Here is a 13,383-nt window from a genome sequence, read left to right as displayed (position 1 = left end):
AGTTTACGCTTAACTACCTGCTAACGGTCATACCTTTAGAAAGTTTCGAAATAAATTTCAAAAATGTAACAATGGAGAAAGAAAAGTGCCCTAGAGAAGCAACCATCATTAGTACAGAACACTTGCAACTCTCGGAAGAAGCAACAGCAATTGGGAAATTAGTAAAATGGAATTCTCTGACATATTTCACTGGAAGAATGAGCCTTTAACGTTTACAAATCAAAATAAAACATGCCATACGCACCACAAGACAGTACACCAGTATACACAAAGACATATAGATATCCGGAAATTCGTACGGAAGAAATTAATAGACAAATACGAGAAATGTTAGAGCAAGGAATAATCTAAACATTCGCATTCGCCGTGGAACTCACCAGTGTGGATAGTTCCAAAGAAATTGGACGCCTCTGGATAGAGAAAATGGAGAATAGTAGTAATTGACTGCAGGAAGTTGAACGAGAAAACTGTAGATGACCCCCATCCGGTACCGAACATAACGGAATTGTTAAGCAAATTAAGTTTTCTTTAAGTTTCTTAAAGTTTTCTTTAATCGATCTTGCCTCAGGATTCCACCAAGTGGAAATGGAACCTCTAAGTACAGAAAAGACAGCTTTTAGTACAGATAATGGCCATTTCGAATTTTTTGAGAATGCCATTTGGGTTAAAGAATAGCCCAAGAACGTTCCAACGTGTAATGAACAATGAGCGGATTAAGGAATTGCCGAGTATATCTTGATGATATCATAGTATTTAGTCTAAACGAACATATTTCCGATTTAAGAGCACTAATCAAAAGACTAAAGGAAGCTAACTTAAAAATACAAACAGACAAGACGGAATTTATAAAAAGAGAAATAATGACCCAAGTAAAATAAAAGCTATACAAAGTTTTCCACTATCGAAGACTACAAAACAGATAAAGTGCTTTCTCGGACTACTAGGATATTACAGACGAATCATGCCTAACTTCGCAGCACTGAAAAAACCTCTAACAAAAAGACTAAAAAAAGGGCGCTACCATAAACATCAACGACACACGATTATGAAGACAGTTTTTAACACCAGCAAGGAAGAATTGACCATTTAGCCAATCCTTCAGCACCCAGATTTCTCTAAAGAATTTACACTAACCACAGATGCAAGCAGTGTAGCGATAGGAGCCATACTAAGCCAGAAAACAAATAACTCAGATCTACCCGTGGCGTTTGCAAGTAGAACGCTTAACGAAACAGCAACCCGTTTATCAACCATAAAACGAGAACTCTTGGCAATAGTATGGGCGACGAAATATCTCAGACCCTATCTATACGGCAGGAAGTTTAAAATCTACTGCGATCACAGACCACTACAGTGGTTAATCTTCCTAAAAAGAGCCGAATTCCAAACTAATGCGCTGAAGATTAAAATTAGAGGAATATGACCATGAAATTATTTACAAAAAGGGAAAAGAAAATAGAGTAGCCGACGCGTTACCCCGCATCGAACTACTCGTCAAGAAACCAAGGTACAGAAGACCTAATCGAAGAGCTCATCCGAAAAGTAAAGAACACACTTGACAAAGAGGCCGACAAATTCATTGATGAATTAATAGAAAATTTCTGCGGAACTACAGAAAAACAACAATCAATAGACCAACTAATGGCCACGGAATCCATAGCAGTGAACATCGACGCAACGGACGACCCAGACTCACAAATTGTTGAAGACGAAGACAACCCCCCTCATACTAACTACGAAGGAAACACCAATCTAACCATACCCATAATTGATGCCCCCTATAAATTTTATCAATCAACAATTAATACTCTAATGAGTCAAACACAATCCAAAACCCCCAAGAGTAACTAAATTATTTAACATGAAAACCCGCATTAACGTAGAATTCTCCGAAACTAACATAGAAACCGAAATAATAGAATTCATTAAAGAGAACGTACAACCCCGGAAAAAATACGGAATATATTTTTTGAAACCGACTTCTAAAACAGATTTACAGCTATAGCAGCAAATCACCTCACTAAAGATACAATATTCGTCAAGTTCACACAAAAGCTGCTGGACGTACTTACAAACCAAGAAAAAGAAGAAATAATAGATAACTATCGCGTAGGAAAAACCAACCATCGTGGTATCGATGAAACCTACAATCACGTAAGACGAACTTAACATATTACTGGCCCAGCTTGAGAGAAACAATACGAAAAGTCCTAAACAAATGCGATATCTGCCCAAGAACCAAGTGTGACAGAGTCCCATCAAGCCAAAATTTAACCACACACCCACTGCCACCAAAAGTAAAGTAAAGTAATCGCCTATTTTTTCAGGCGGGGCTTTACGTCCAACTACCATTTACTGGCAAACGTACTTTACTATTTCTCATTTAACCATTAAGTAAAATCCAAGGCCAAGACCGGGAATCGAACCCAGTACCACAATGCATATTAGCTTTGCAGTTCTCGCCTCTTAACCCGCTCGGCTACCGTGGCGCCTCCCACTGCCACCAAACCGATCGAAATTATCCACATGAACAGCGTAACCATAGGCGGACAGAAATTCCTAACTAACATCGACTCCTTCTCAAAATTCGTACAAATATATAAAATAAAAACCGGACAAGTGATCGAGGTCGCAAATAAATTAATATTTCTCACAATTTGGACTCCTGGAACAAATGATTACAGGCAATGGTCTTGGAATTCAATAACACAATAATTAAGGAACTATTACAACTACGTACACAAAATCAAATTACATTTGATCAGTACACCAAATCCGGAATCTAACGGACTAGCCGAACGATTCCATTCCACGAGAGATAGAATACAAAATTCTACAATAAGGTCTAATCTCGACGTCAGGCCGGTGGAAGAGCTGCTGAGAGAGCACAGGCTAAGATGGGTTGGACACATGATGAGGATGGACACAAGACATATAGCAAGGCTCTGTTATGAGGCTGGCTAAGATGCAGGGTCAAAGAGGCAGGGGTAGACCGCGCACAACATGGGAAGGGATAGTGAGAGAGGATTTCAGAAAGAGAAACTTGTATTGGAGAAGAAGGAGAAGTTTGACTGAGGATAGGGATAGCTGGAAGGTTCTAGTGAAGGCACCTCGAAACTGAAAGGTAAACGAGGATTGACTAAGAAGAAGAAGAAGAAGAAGATTCCATTCCACCTTAATCTAACACATAAGCATCTTTAAAAAAAACAGAGAGGAATTCAATAAAGACAGCACAGACTTGAAAATCGTTTACGCCGTTCTGGCCTACAATAACATTATACACTAAGTATCAAAATTAACACCTTTCGAAGTATTTACAGGACACATAGCACCCAACTCAATTTTAGACACAGTCCTAGAAGCACAAATAACAAACAATTACCTAATAAACCACAAAACCAAAACCAAATTTTGAATGAACAAATAAAAGATCAAAACGAAACAGCTAAAACCAAAACGCTAGAAAAACGAAACATATCGCGAGAAATACCGCCTGAAATACCCAAAGAAGTATACAAAATAAAATAGACAAAAAATGAACCGTACTAAAATACAAACAACCGAACCCTAAAGTAAAACAGCAACTATTATACCACAACACGCGAACACTCAAACAAAAATTCACGTAGCAAAAAATATTAAAAACCCAGGAAACACCCCCTCCCAAAAACATGTAAAACATAGTGTACTGTTTCAGGTCACTTGCCGTCACCATCCAGGGACTGACCATACAGGACATCTCACACAATCCAGGGATATTTTACCAATAAACATGGGACCAGCAAAATTACAAACATCCACGCATACTTTATTCCATTTTTACACCTTAGACACGCTAATTGACTAACTGTAAATAGCAGACAGACACGTAAACAACTACTTAACGAAATGTAGAAAGTAGTAACATTAGCACAGCCTAAGAGCGGAGAACTTAGTAAGAGGCAACTCTTACCGCGTTAGAACTGTATTAAACCATTGCAAATTTATAAACTTTATTATAAATACTACTACACACATAAAGGGTGTATACGGAGGAGTGGTCGAAACTTCGGGAGGTGATTCAGTAGCTCAAATGCAACAACAAATATTCTCTTCGCTTTGGCCCGATTCTCAATAGTGTCCAAGATATTTGCATTTTTAACTTTTCCGTCGGTGTTCACGTTTTTCACCATAAAAACGGCCGTAACTTTGCTATCCTTTATCCTACAACAAATCTGCTTATTCCAAACGAAAAAGCATTAAATTTCCTATAAATTTGCTTGGTACAGAGCCTCAAAACGATTCTTATATCAATGAAATTTTTACTTGAATGTCTAAAAATTTCGTTCTCGATGAATGTGAGGAGGATATCCTAAAGCAAGAAACCACCATGAAATGTTAGTACACCGCGCTCGAATTTACAGAAAACCAGATTCAATGTATACCGGAAGCAATTCCAATACTTGGCAGTCTTACCCAGGAAAGAATCTCTTCAAATTATACAAAACGGCGCCACCAGTTACAAAACGATCCAAGGAACCCTTTCTACTAAGGTCAGTCCAGAGCCACCGAATTTTTTTGATCAAAATCATGAACTACTACCTTGGACTCAAACTAGAGGACATCCTACAGGACCAACAAGGAAATCACCAGTCGCAATCAACCTCAAGACACTCGAGCTAGCCAAATTGAGCAACAACTAGGCTACGCCAATTTTGAAACAGCTCCTTTTACACTATAAAAATTAATCCGAGGACAATTCTCCTGGCAGCCAGCCTCATCGCTTACATCGGAGTAAAGCTGATACTACAGAAACGCAAACCAGCGGGCCAGTCTGCCTCCAACCAACATTCCCCGGAGACTTCCCGCGGAAGTCCCATTTAGGGGTGGAGGAGTTACACACGTAAACAGCTGACGTCAGACATTCTTAGGACTGCTGAAGACAGAACCTCATTTTATTATAAAAGAGGTCGCACGTGAATCTGACCCAGTTCCCGCGAGTGTCTAGATCAAACCATCTGCTCTTACTAGTACTAGTGAGAGTTATATTCTGTAAGCAATACCTTTTAACTTTTATTTTATAATATTGAAATATTGTATGTATAAAAAATATTTTAATCTTGTAATTTAAATAAAAATCTTTTTTAAAAAGATACTCGGCGTTGCACGAAACGTAACTTTTATATACATATATAAATATAAATGCATATGTGTGTGTGTGTGTGTGTGTGTGTGTGCCTGTTAGAGTTGTAAATAGTGCGTGAAGAGCAGGAGGAGGAGAAACTATTCTACGGTAGCTCTCTCTCTCTCTAAAGGATAACGGTGATGAAGATGATCTTCAGTTCTCAATAAAGTCTCGGGCGGCCACCTGGCGATTCAGTCGGCTTGTTGGATTGTTCAGGAATGGCAGTAGAGGCAAGAGACTGTACGAGAGGAATTAGAGTAATAAGAGCAAGCAGTACGGAACTTGCAATATTTCTTCTTGGCGAGTTGTTGTTGCGACGAATGGGGGATGTTGAGGTCATTGTGAACACGTAGAAAGGAGCGTCAACTATCTGTCTGGAATAGTTTTGTTTAGTATGTCCGTATGTTTGTAGGTTTAGCTGAACCCTATAGTTTTAGTCCTTAATTCCACATAGATTTGAGTTCTATGGGCAATTTGGAGCGTCTTTCAAGTAGTCTTTAAAGAAGATTCGCTAGTTCTGTTATCGCTTATCTCGTATGTGGGTCCCGAGAGAGGTATTACACTTAGAGGAGCCTAAGGATAGCGCCTAACCGAAGATAGTTTATTTTTTCTTTAGAACAATTTGGATTTTTTTTTTAAGTCAAATATTTATTATGAATATAAAATAAAAATAAAGACTTATTTATTTATTATATATATATATTTTTTTAATTTGTTTATTTATTTTGCAACTGTACGCAGCAAAAGAGATGAGTGATAAGGGATGGCACAAATACACATGCACGCACATATATATAATATATCCATACATATACGCGCACATGCATGTGCGCCAAAGGCGTGATTGGAGTGAACGACGACCATCCAGTGAAGGAAGCCGTTAGTTCGCCCAGATTGGCAAGCTTACACAGCAACCATCCTAGGAGATCGGCGTTGTGTTGATATGGTCGCGTGGCCACCGCCGCTTTAGTCTGCGTTGAGGATTAGAAGGAAGTGTTGTGGTAGACATGTTGTGCATCAGAGGGTTGTAGTGACTGTGTAGATTTGAATGGAGTTTTGTGTTACGAGATTGGGCTATTTCAGAAACGAGAGGAATATTGAGATCAGAGTGTATAGTATGATTGGAGACATAGAAGGGAGCGTTAACAATAGTTATTATATTTAAAACTATTAGACTAATTTTTACTTCTCAAACGTTTATAACCAGTTACAGCACTAATCAAACGCCTAGGTGTTAAGAACGTTAGAATAATTATGGTATGATTAAAAAAAAAAAATTACAAAATCACAGCTTCCCCGAAAACGGTTAAGAATCAAACCAAGGTTTGTTTGAACTTTTTATCGAAACTCTACGTCAAAAATGAAAAGCTGGAAAATTGGGAAAAAAACTGGGGAAAATGTTATGTTAAGCTTCCTCACTTAAACAATGACTTGTGCCTTGAAAAACAATTTTACAGTTCAGCTGTCCTTATACTTGTGTGATAAGTATTTTTAAAAGATCTGGTAGGATTCCAAGATAAGGAAAATAACTTGACCTGAAATGGTATTTTACAACATATGTATTATGTAGTAACGAATTTTCCTCCCCACCAGACGAATTTCATCGACTTTTTTTAATCGGCAAAGAATAGTCCACTTCTAGACCACGCATATTTATTATTTTTATTTGAACTACTTATCTTGAAAAATTATTTAATTTTGTTAATATAAGGGCTTGGTTTGTTTAGAAGTACTTTACAAATTCAAGGGAGGCAGAATTTAGGGATTCACTTGTTGCCAAACTAGAGACCCGTTCGTAAATCTCAACCAGAGACCTTCTAGTAAATGAAGCTCATAGGAGATAAACTATACTGTGGGAGGAAGCTACCGAGGCATATCACCACTCCTAGATGTTGCATATAAGGTCTTCTCCTATATACGGCTAAGGAAAGCTCAACTATTTTGCTGAAAGCATGATACAAGACTAACAGTGTGGTGGTTTTCATAGTAGCGGCAAGAGGAACGCTAGACCACATGACGGCAGATGCTCGAAAAGTGTTGGGAGCACGTAATATTATCCTCCAATTACTCTGGATTATCGGCAGGCCTTTCGACAGTGTTGACAGGATTTAAAGCTTTAGAAAATTTTAACATTTCCAAAAAGTTAACTGGATTAATCCAAATAACTTTTTATAAGAGTGATGCCAAAGTGTTGGTTGGCGGCAAGTTGAACCGCAGTTTTCCAACCTGGAGACAGACAAAGTGGTGCCTTGTCAGCCACTTTTTTAAACTTGGCTTTACATAAAGTGGCGCGAGGCTTGAATCTAGCGGGGAATATGCTTTACTCAGATGTGAGCCTATGCGGATGATATTTGCCTTGCTGCAAGAAATGAGCGAACTATTAAAGAAATGCTTAATAAAATTGGTACAGAAGGCAAAGAAATGGGACTCAGAATAAATTATCTGAAAACCAAGTAAATGTTTATTGGTACAAGTAATGTGGGAGTATCCCAAAATTTCGCCCCGTCGTGAAGGGCACACTTTTTGTGAAGGTTGAAACGTTTACGTACCTAGGGACTGAAATTAATAATGAAAACCAATCGATAATAGTGGGCATAGAAGCGGATTATGAAAATCGTGCACATTCTGCTAATTCAAAGTTATGTAAAACTCGCCTGTTGTTACGGTCAACAAAGACTAGACTCTATATGATATCGGTACGGCGAATTCCTGAAGTATGCGGCTGAGACGTGGACATTCACTGCTGCCATTGCCAATGCATTCGAAAGGAAAGTACTTAGAAAGATATATGGTCCAGTCAGTGATAAGAGGGTGCGAGAAGGGAATTATATGACCTTTATTCCAACAATGATGTGTTACAGTCTGTAAAGTTAAAGCACATTGAGTGGCTTGGCCACATCATGAGAATGCCAGACGACCGCATGCCCACCAAAAAAATACTCCAAGGAAAGGTATTTGCCGTAAAACGGAGTGGTAGACCCAGAAGGCGCTGGTCGGACGATGAGATAGACGATTTGGTGAGGCTAAATGTGACAAACTGGAAGAAGACAATGGACAGAGAGATGCCTGGAAGGTGGTTGTTTTGGAAGCTGCGGCCCACTCCGGGCTGTAGAACTTTGTAGTAGAAGAAGAATATATGAAGCTCATACAGTTAAATGGTCTCTATACTTCTACTTTTAGTTTTAACAAAATCTGTAATTTTAATAATCACAGTAAAGAGGAAGTGGTGTGACAGTTTCACTCCAAAACATGTCCATGTTTCCGGTAATATTTTATTTTCGAAAATGAAACACAGTCCTAATAATGAATTAATAGAATTATTTTAATTAATTAAAATCCCTTTCATATTTATTTAAAACCAAAGAATTCCTTTCAACGCAATTTTTATAAATCTTGTTTTCTTTTTCGACACCAACCAGAATATTGTACATTCTGTCACGAACTTAATGAATAAGTTCTTTTCTTTTTTTTATAATTTTTTAAGCGCCCTTCAAAGTAAAGGAATAAAAAATAAACGTATTTATAGCTGAATCGTGACCAGACTAACCCATTCTAGCGGATGTTTACGTATCGGTCGTATTAAAAGACTTACTTGTGAATGGGAATAGTGTCTAGTAAATAGTAAATAAGTAAAACAGAAATTTCATAATGAGGTTGCACGTTATTTTTTCTCTTCGTAAAGAATGACACAGGTCATTTTGGTTTATGAATGAAATGGCTAGGTGTAGCACATTCATTAAACTATTTGGGATAGTCTTTGGATGATTGTTGTTTTGAAGTAGCGCATAAAAAGAGAGAAATTTAATGGTCAGAATTGCAGATTCTAGCAGGGATAATTTTTATTAGGAATAATTAATAACGCTTCTGAAACGTGGCCTCCAACCAGGGCCGATCAGCGAGGGTCAGATATCTGGGAAGGAGAGATAGAGTGAGAGAGAAGTCTCCTCCTTAGGATTAATGGACCAATATGCAACAATGCTCAGTGTTGTTTTAAGTACCAACGAGAAACTGCAAGAAATTTAGAAAGAAGCGGAGATGGTGACTAGCAGTGAATGGTTGAAATGAAAATTAAGAATGGAGAGGAGTTATGGAAGGTAAGCCTAGAAACAGAAGGCCCAGAGGACGCGCGTCCACCTAACAGGGAAGATAGCCTCAGGATCATTGTGTGTCAGGGAGGTGGAGAGTGTAAACCCGAGAAAAGGGAGGAACGGCTAAAAGATAACGACCTTGTCCTTTTAAGGATCGTCGAACCATAAAAGAAGAGGAATTGTTATTAAAGATTTTTTTTATTACCACTTAATAGTAATGTTAACAGTTACGTAAATTATAAATAAATATTCGTTTTTACTTCTCAAAAGCAGTCAAATACAATTGTTACACTCTCCCAGTTTGGCTGAGAAGATCCTAAAGGTTGGACTCTCCAAGGAGTGTCTCTAATAAGAGAAAGTGAGTAAGGAAGCCCTCAGGAATGTGAGGGATTTTGAGCGTAAGAAGTTTCTTAAATGACGCGGGTTCCAATGTACAAACAAAGGGATCTAGTATCCAGAAGAGCATGGCCGGCCGGCTGGAGAGTTCACTACAGGGAGTGCCAGGTGTGAGTGAATGTAAACTGGAAGAAATCTGATAGGAGAATCCTGAATCATCTAACATCAGGATTTTCATCAAAAATTAGATTTTGTGAACGAATATTTTTATTATCCACAATATTTGTAGGATTTTTGTTATTAGTCACGAATTTCAAATATTAGGGAACCCATATAAGGAAATTCTATAGTAACTTTTCTTATTAAATTCCATTTTCTCAACAAGAATTTTTTCAGAAAAGTTGAGTGTTAAGGTAGTAATTTTTTCGTATCGCAGAACTTAATAAAATATAATTTATTTTTTTAAATGTTAAGTTTTGTATAAATAAAAAGAAAAATAATAGTATAGTTTCCATTCTAAAATGAAATATTTTCCATTTTCTTAACAGAGACAGAGTATACAGGTATTTTACATTTTATTAACTTTTCCTTTATCTTTTTTCATTTTGCGCGTTTTCTTTATTACCCAGGCACTAAGAATTATTACAGGCCCTACTGTAAATTTTAAAAGGCCGGTTTATTTTAATAATACCACTCAGTTTTTATAACAATTTTAAAACCTGGTGGCTTCAAAGCAAGTGGCTACACTGTGGAGTGGTACACTTGCTTCTCTCAGTTGGATAACCGGTGGTAATTTATTATTATTCAAGTTCACAAATAGAAATAATGTTCATTCAAGAGGAAAACTCTTGAATCAGTACTTTTGCAACTAGGTTCAGTCAAAAGTCTTGCTCATTGTTTTCTGTAGTGTAGTTTAGTAAGAAATAGTGTTTCATTCCAAAACTAGCATCATACCCCCACCTAATAGTTCCTTCCTTGGGCTGCGCGAATATTTGAGCAGACTCTAAAAATTATCAATCAATATAAGCACCCAAAAACTTTAATTGACAATTATCTATTCCCTACGCCATATATTCAATCGTAGATTAAAAAAATGCAACAGAGAGCGTTGTCTCGTAAAAAACGCTAAAACACAGTGTATGGAAATTTTAGCATTACGAAAGCGGTTTGAATACTTTAGCACAAACCAGCCACGTTTAGAAAAGATGTTTTTCAAGAATAGCGGTCTGAGCCAACATAAAACTGAATTTTGTATTCAATAAATTTAATTAAAGCCAGCTGATGTATATAAAAAAAATAAATAAAATAAAATTAGGAACAAATCAAAAAGCTGCCTTATAAATATTAATCTTAATTTTTGTAAAAGAAAAAGTTAAAATTAAAATTTTAAAATAAATTACCATTTATTCTTTAAAAAAAAATATATATTAATAATAAATTAAAGTTTATATCAGTTATTTTATTTTAAATTATTTTTGGGGGGGAATTATTCATCATTATTCAGAATCCCTTTTAATAAATTAATACTTTAGGAAATTAAAAAAGTTTTCCCTTTTTATTTATTTATTTATTTTTTATTAACAAAATGAAAACTCTTGAATTTTAATTTAGAAAACTCTAGCCATCCATCTTTTCAAGAAAATACTAAATCAAGAAAAAAAAAATAATCAAAGCATTGGATTAATATTATTACATAAATAAAGTAAAATAAATAAATATTGGTATGTGTTTTGTAACAAGAGAAACCTCATGAATGAAAAGCGATTAAAAGCTCCAAACTTTTTATTTTATTTTTGGCATTTTCCTAGCCTTTAAAAAATAATGATTGGACATAATCTATTAACCCGAAGAGAGTGATACTGATAGATTTTTCCCAATTTTCTTACAAATGATTCAAACAATATTTTCCAACCTTCGTTTCCCCCCCTGGGATGATCTGTGGTAGGATTGTAACTTGAGGCATTCAGTCTCTCTTTCCAGAAAATAATAATAATAAAGGGAAGTGATCAGCTATGCGGTTAGCGTATTGGATTCCCACGCGGAGGTCCCGGGTTCGAATCCAGTTGCTGACCCTTAGAATTTTTTCTCTTCCTAGGAGCATGTTACAGTTCACTGTCCGGTGATGGACAGTGTTGTCTGTAAGAAGAGAACACCGTCCGGAGGCCGGCAGTGCACTGGAAAAAAAAAGCTCCGGGCGCCAATAACCTTAGATGTTGACCCGCCTTAAATCATCATTAAAATAATGCACGGTTCCTCAAATCTATCTACAATAATTATACTTTCTCATAACCTCGGCTCCAAAAAAAAATTTTCCCTTTAAACTTTGCTTTCTTAATAAAAAGTTGAATTTTATTTTTAAGCGCTTGTAAATTTATAAATTGTTTTATTTGGGGCAATTTTTCAATTTACTTAAAAATTATTTTTCCACCGATGGTGATGTCTTAAGAGGTGATTATTTTATTTTAATTATTGTATTTTTTTTAAGGTGTTTAACATTTATAAATAATAAAAATTATTTTAAGAGGTTTTAAAGTCGATACTTCTTACTTCATGTATTAAAATAGCCCGATATTTCATACGGTTAATCAGAAAATAATTTATCTTTTGAGAAAAGGAGTTTTTCGTCTTTTAGTGTTTCTCTTTTAAATAAAAATTTGTCCTTTAAAACTTTTGTGAATTGTTTTCAAGAAAATAAAACTGTGCGCGATAATTCACACTACATTTGAATAGAAAATAAATATACATATAAGTAGATGTCATGAGAAAATGTAGTTAATTGTTATTGGTGGAGAGTATGAATGGATGATAGGTTGTTAATGTGAGGTGAATGTTGTTATTTACTGGGCATTCAGCCAGCAACAACTGTCTACATTGTTGTTAGAAGTGAAAAGAACTTTATTACAACTTCATTCTGTAGAATCAGAAGAAGAAAAAAGAAAAAGACAATATGTTTTATAATTTCCAAACGCTGCGGACCTAACTTCATTGCAATGAAGTGGTCAACAATTAAATAAGTACAAATCAAAAAAGATAAAACACTGAAACTGTTTATTGGTCCAGTTATTTAAGATCTCTGGAATCGGAAATATATTATAAAAACCGTGGTTTTTTAAATTACCCCTCAAAATGGTTGCTTAAACAAAAATGACAAACAAAAACAACTGCCATGAAAACAAACACGAAATCATCCATTATTCCTCATCCTCCTTACATTTTCCTTTTTTGATTACCAAAGATTTGTTTAGCGCATCCGATTATAACAGCAAGGAGCTTGCTCCTTGAGTACGAATTTTATTATTTTTAATTTTTAGTTGAAACTGGAAATTTTAGCAACTAGCTAACATTTCTTAAATGGCAGAACCATTGAGTTGAGTACCTAATAAGTTGAATTTCAAAGGCAAGTTTAATGTCGATTTCTTCCCATAGTCTCTTGAATAAAATAGAATTTTCCCGAAAGAAATAATTCAGATAAGGGCGATAAAAAATTTAAAAAAAGGAAAGATAATCGAAAAAGGGGCAGACATTAAGGGATGTCATTTCCACACCCAACTTTTTATTTGACGACAGTTTTGGAGCATTTTATCTGGCTTTGCGGCGAAGTTTGCACAGGACTTGAAAGAGATTATTATGACCGACTTCCGACTCCTCTCACTACCTAGAACTCATACTTGGAGAGCTTGTTACTCTTTTTTTCTGGGAGGACCATTCTTAAAACACCTGGATATGGATTGAATGGGTGGAGAATCCTTCAGGCTTCCTAGGAAGTCTAAATAGTACAGATATTAAAAGGGGAAT

At 36.1% G+C, this 13,383-nt stretch overlaps 1 protein-coding gene across 7 annotated transcripts in view; it reads left to right on the top strand.

The window, feature by feature from the left end:
* The window catches only part of by (focal adhesion protein tensin), a 572,440-nt gene that overhangs the window by 133,781 nt on the left and 425,276 nt on the right, over nt 1-13,383 (top strand). The window lies entirely within an intron of this gene.

This window comes from Rhodnius prolixus, unplaced genomic scaffold, assembly GCF_049639745.1.
Source record: "Rhodnius prolixus isolate KJV_2025 unplaced genomic scaffold, Rpr scaffold_4, whole genome shotgun sequence".
Taxonomy (NCBI): Eukaryota; Metazoa; Arthropoda; class Insecta; order Hemiptera; family Reduviidae; genus Rhodnius; species Rhodnius prolixus.
This window is presented reverse-complemented; position numbering and strand designations above follow the sequence as displayed.